This window comes from Talpa occidentalis, unplaced genomic scaffold, assembly GCF_014898055.3.
Source record: "Talpa occidentalis isolate TD23 unplaced genomic scaffold, MPIMG_talOcc4v2.1 talOcc4.11, whole genome shotgun sequence".
NCBI lineage: Eukaryota > Metazoa > Chordata > Mammalia > Eulipotyphla > Talpidae > Talpa > Talpa occidentalis.
Genome location: NW_023601104.1, coordinates 66,610,127 through 66,616,428, shown reverse-complemented (window position 1 = coordinate 66,616,428; position 6,302 = coordinate 66,610,127).

Here is a 6,302-nt window from a genome sequence, read left to right as displayed (position 1 = left end):
AGGTAATTGTTCTAAAGCAAGATACTCAACGATCTGTGTCCTTGATTACAAATGAGCACAAGGAAGCAAGTATAAGGTGAGCAAATCCCTTGCCTCTATCCATCTGTTTACCAAGCAAGCTGATTTGTTTTCTGTTTATACATTTTTTTAAAAAAAGAAAAGCTGAAACTTGCTTTACAGAGCCTCAGAAGAATTACAGACACATAATTTCTGCCCCAGGGAAAGTAATAAAATGAGGTCTGTTGAATACATTGTACCAGAAAATGTGAGTGATTAATATGGCATTTATTGGGCAAAGAACTCCAGATATAAGGAGGAAGGTAGCTCACATAGAGAGTGCTGTAGAGATGAGTTCTTCCCACTTGGTGGAAGTAAACTTAAGGGTTTATAATGCTGGAAAGGAAAGGAAACCTAGGCCTGTAATGATATTTGTTGAGACAGAAGACAGGACAAGGATCAGAAGGAATAGATTAAAGGGATGTGGAGAGAAAATAGGATAAATGAACCTCTAAGGAGGAATCAATGTGCAGATTTTCACACTGACCTGCTTCCAAGGAAGAAGGTTGTTGGAAGAACAGGTGTCCCTGTTCCCAGGTTGGAAGAAAAAAAGAGAAAAGGTTATGAGAAAGTAGAAAGAAAAGAAAGAAGCCTTTGACAGCACAGAATGGGGATTTGTACAAACATTGCAAGGCAGAATGTGGGCAAAGTAAAAGAAATGAAGGTGCCATGAGGGAGGAAAGAGCAAATGATTGTCCAGAATGAGAGTCCAGCTGAAGAGTTACGGGGCCCAGGGCTTGCTCTCTATTTGAAAAACCACTATTGTCATTTTCTTTTATTTATCCCCAGGGAGCTCAATATGGGGGATCATTTGACTTTTTGGTGGACACTGGAGCTATCTATTGTATATTTTCCTTTTGTACTAAGTTCTCTAGGGTCAGTAGAAAACTGTAACTGTCATTGGATTATGGGAAGGCACAACAATAAGTCTTCCTACAAATTTTGGAATATGGGTTTGGTGACAAAACCTCAACTGTCAATGTTCCCCGGTTTCAGAAATTTGATTTTGAAAGAACTTGACTGAAAATTAATGTGCACATAAATGACTGTATGTTTTCCTTTTGTATCTGTAGGGTCAGGAATGGACCACAGTGCAGGTTTTCTAGTATCCAGCAGACCGGGTAAAGGAGTCAGAGTCCTCAGTGGTTTTTTGCAGGTCTTTTATTGGGATTTACTCAGTACACAGCAGGCAAGGGTGCTGGGGAGCCGGGAGGCTGGCAGGCTCCCAGCCCCCAGCAAGTCTTCACTCTATCTGGGCTCTCTGGCCTTCTCTGCTTCTCTCTCGGCTTCGGTTCGTTCTCGGCTTCTTGGCTTCTGCTGGCATCCCCGTGACGCCGCCCTTAAAAGCCCAGTCTCAGCCCCGGTGAATCCCATCTACCTAGGCCCACACCCTACTCCAGGTGCCCGCCATCAGGCATGCATTCAGGACCACAAGGATCCATCATCTGTCCTGATGGCGGGAGGGCAGAAAAGCCTGACATTTTTCCTTACCCTACAGTATCTAATAATTTTAGATGTTGCCTATAGAAATGACAATGGCGGGGGGGGGGGGCTTGTTCAGTAGATAACCATAGAAATGGTGACATGAATTGAAAGTGGGAAATTTCAAGGGCAAGCTGCATCAGGCTGGACTTAGCCGGGTTTGATTGCTGAACCTGACACAACCAGATTTGGGAGGGGGAGGGAAGAGAGAGAGAAACCCACAGCAGTTTTAGAGACACTCATGTCAAGTTTGAACTGGGCCCAGTGCCATTCAGATGTAGCAAAGTTACTTGACCAATTCTGACATGAAACAGTGCAGGGCAGGTTGGGCGCACTGCCAGGGTTTTGGTTTTGAATCCTGAGCTGGTTTTGAAAATGGTTTAAACAGGTCCAAGCTCCCACTGACACCAATTAAGTTCAAGCATAACCAGCACCAATTAAGTCTTGGAAACAGCTGGTTTGGAAAGTGAACCAATCAGGTTTGAAAGATGGGTACCCTGAAGGGGGATATAAGCTGAGATACAGAAGTAACTGAAAAGCCTTCTGGAACAGGGGCTGCTTGGGAGGGGGCCTGCCTGGGAGGCTTGAGTCAGCTTGAGAGGCTTGATTTGGTTGAGAAGGTTTGACTCTGCTGGGATGTTGTTTCAGGAGGAGATAGACATTCTTTTGTAAGTAAACTCTGTTTTTGTTACACCTTGAGCCTGAGCAGTGTCTTTCAACTGTGAGTGCACAGGTAAGAACCCCAAACAGTGACCTGTCCCCCAACTGCTCTGGTAGGGGCTCAGCCATAGGGAACAGGAAGACCCTGACCCCCACACTGCCAGGTATCCTGACTCAAATTGGGATTCCTGGGTTTCCCTGGTGGTGCAAGGGGTTAAACACAGCACTATGATGCTACCTGCAGTCTCTGCAACACAAGTTTGATCCCAGGCCAGCCAAGGGGCTACCCACATGGCACAGCAGACCTCTCCTGTCTTGCCCGCTGCTCCCCTCAGCAGTGTACTTCATTCAGTCTGCCTGTTCTGTTCACCAGTCTGTCTTTGGTGAATCTTCTTACCCCCCGCACCTCTGGCCTGTACCCCTGTTCTTGTGTGCATAAATAAATCTTTAAAAAAAATAAATTGGGGTTCCCAATCGGGGTTCTAGACAAAGCCTGTCAAGCAGAAGGCCAAAACAATGAGGATGATCTCTCCATATTGCTGACATTACATTTGATGAGAAATAAAAGAAATGAAGGTAGGAATGAAGGAAAAGGGAAGCTGAGGGCAGTCTCTTTACTTGGTGACCTAAATTTGACTCACTGAAAATTTTTTTTTTTTTTTTTGTTTTGAAAAGATTCATTTTATTTTCTTTTTTGTTCTGTTTCTAAGCTCAAATAAAGGCATCAATTTATTATATTTTGCAGCTTTCCTTATGTTTGACAATTCACTCTTTAAGTATATATGGATAGTTGGCATTTGAAAGATTCTAAAAAGTCTACGGCCATACCACCCTGAACGCGCCCGATCTCGTCTGAAAGATTCTAAAGAATTCAAAACCTGGCTAGCACCTATAAACAATTGGTTGGCATCTGCATATGGGACATGTATTTTTAGATAAAGCATCCACACACACACACACACACATACCCCTTTTGTGTGTCCTCACAAAGAGATTATATAATGTGTTATATAGCAGCTAACTTTTTAAGTAAATTTGACATAAACTAATTTCATCAGATTAAGACATGCTATATTCACATATCCATTTGATCAATATTTGTTGCTTAACTATTATGCCAAATACTGTGCCGGCTTACCTAGGAATACAGACATGAGTAAGCTATAGCCTCGAGAAACTTATAATAAAAGGAAATAAATTACTGATGTTAGAAACAAAATCATTAAAATATCTACCTTATTTCTTTTTTTTTTTTTTTTTAAATATTAAATTTTATTTTTATATTCCCCCATACAATTGCAAACGCCCCATTCTGACCCCAATCCTTCCCCTCCCGCCCCCCACCCCCCAAAAAGTGTCTCTGGTTCATAGTTTTTTGTTGATTTTGATTTTCACTTTCTTATATTCATTTTCCTGGTCCCTTATTTAAGTTTTCTAGATTCCTGCTATGAGTGAGACCATCGGTATTTTTCTTTTTCTTTTTGGCTTATTTCGCTGAGCATGATCCCTTCCCTCACTGAAAATTTTTAAAACAAAATCAAATTACAGACTTCCCTATTATTCAGCAATCAAAAAAGATAAACTCATGCCATTTGCAGCAACGTGGATGGAGCTAGAAGGAATTATGCTCAGTGAAATAAGTCAGAAGGAAAAAGAAAAATATCGGATGGTTTCACTTATAGCAGGAATATAGGGGAACCAAATAAGACATCAGTGTAAAAAAAAAAAATAACAGTACAAAACACAACAAAGCAAAAACAGACAATTATAAATCAGAGACATCCTGCAGGGGAGGAGGGAGAGGGATCAGAGGGAGGGAGGGAGGAGTACAAGGGACTGTGGTGATGGTACATGGGTGCATTTGTGACGGAAACTATGGGGACTACACCTGAGGGGGTGGGGGGAAGCAAATATTGTTTAAAAATGAATAATGATGTAAAAATTTAAAAATTTAAAAAATCATAGACTTCCCCAGAGCAGGGCAACATCTCTGATTTTGGCAGATCCCAAAGCAGAGGTATTTTAAAATATATTGCAAACAACTGAGATTTCTGAGCTTTAGCACTGGCCAGGTTAGCATTTAGTTCATTGAAACCAGTGAAGTTCACACTTCACACAAATTTGTTTCAAATGATCTCATTTTACAGTTTATACAAGAAGCTTCAATTCACACTTTTTCCATTTGTTTTGCTTTCACACTTCCAAACCAAGTAAGTCTCATTGCATTGTCATCCTCACTCCCAATGTATGGATAAATATAGAGGGAAATAATTACAGGGAGGAAAATAAGATTTGCATTTAAACACACAATTCACATTATTGAAAAGCCTCCAGTGCTTGCTTATCCACTACAGATCAACTGCAGAAAAGGTCATAGCTTTATTAGAAGCATAATTTAGGAATCCTGTAAAAACATTTAGGATTTAAACCCCACTTACTGAATGACCAACATATAGCAATTAAGTCATGTGTGAAATTGAATCCAACCCTGAGGAATATTTATATACATATTGTTTTAAACCCTGTCAGAAGGTTTTCCAAGAAACTGTATGCTAAAGGATCAAAGGCAGTTTAACCAACCCAGCTCCAGATTGCCAGCATCCTATCCTAAATCACCTTGGTGTTCATAAAACATTCAAATGTATTTATCATAGCCCATTTCGAAAAACCCATTTGTCCAGTAAAAGGTTATTTAAATTTTATTTTTTTAAAGATTTATTTATGCATACAAGAACTGGGGTGTAAGCCAGAGGTGTAGGGAAGGAAGGTGAGCGGATTCGCCAGAGAGAGTGGGGACCAGAAGAGGCAGATCTACTGAAATACACTGCTGAGGGGAGCAGTGGCCATGTCAGGAGAGGTCTGCTGTGCCATGTGGATTGCTCCCTGGTTGGCTGGGGATCAAACTAGTGCTGCAGTGTCTGGCGATAGCTTGATAGCTCGTGCTGTCTTTCACCCCTGCTCCACCAGGGAGGCCTTTGTTTAAATTTTGCTGTGTACTATTCACTATGTACACAGCCATCCCTTCAACCAATTGCATGGTGTCCTGTGTGTCAGTGTCTGCTGAGGACCTCCTACTGCAGCAACATTTCCACTTTGACTCACCTCATTCAGAGGGAGCCACTGGCAGAACAAACTGCTTCCTTAGCCCCAGGCTCCTTATATCTTACCAAGGTTTGGGGCCAAGAGTGTGGATGACCTTGGGAAGTCCATCAAAACTAATATAAGAATTATCAAATCACAATCTCATGAGCCAAGGTAATGTTTCCATCCAGGGGAAAATAAACAAGAAAGCAAAAACTGAGAGTTGATTCTTCTCACTGAATCAGATCCATGAAATCCAGTTTTCAGTATAATTTCTTATTCATTTGTTAGTTTGCAATACTTTCCCCTGTCCTTAGCAATACTTAAACTGATTGTATCCAAAAATAAATTGAGTTAGATATGGCTTAACTATTTAAATGTTTATAATTAAGCTAGTCTTTAGTTACAGTGGTGATTTTGCTTGCAGACGCTGTTAACATGCCTATGATTCTTGCTTACAGTCACTCCACCACAGAGAAAATTGTGTATCAAATGCAAAGAGAGTAAACAGGAAGTTAAATTTAGATGTTTTTTAAGATGACCTCTATTGACTATCAAGACTTTTCAAACCAAAGTCTAGTCATTTAGCCCTGGACTTTGCAAAAATGAAAAATAAGCTTCTTTGAACTTCTCAGTGGGAAATGATGAAAATATAAGTAATCTGTGGTCATGAACAATTAGCACTTGGAAGTGTGTATTTTAAGTATAAAAAAATTTAAAAATCACCCTTAATCCCATCATTCAAATATCACAAGTCAACATTTCATTCTAATTTTTCTCTATTTTTTTTAAGACAGTAACTAGGCCCTTTGAAAGCTCAAGATTTATTTGTACCATTTATTCAAGACGTTTGTCCCCTACTCTCCAGGAAAATAATTTTCTATCATGTTCCTGTTCTTTGTGACACATTCATGCCCTTCAAAGTCAACTGAAATTATTGACTGAAAAGTCAAATTACTTTAGCCTCTCTGCTGTTTGAAAGATAAATTTTTTTAAATAAAATTAGAGATCAACAAAGCTCC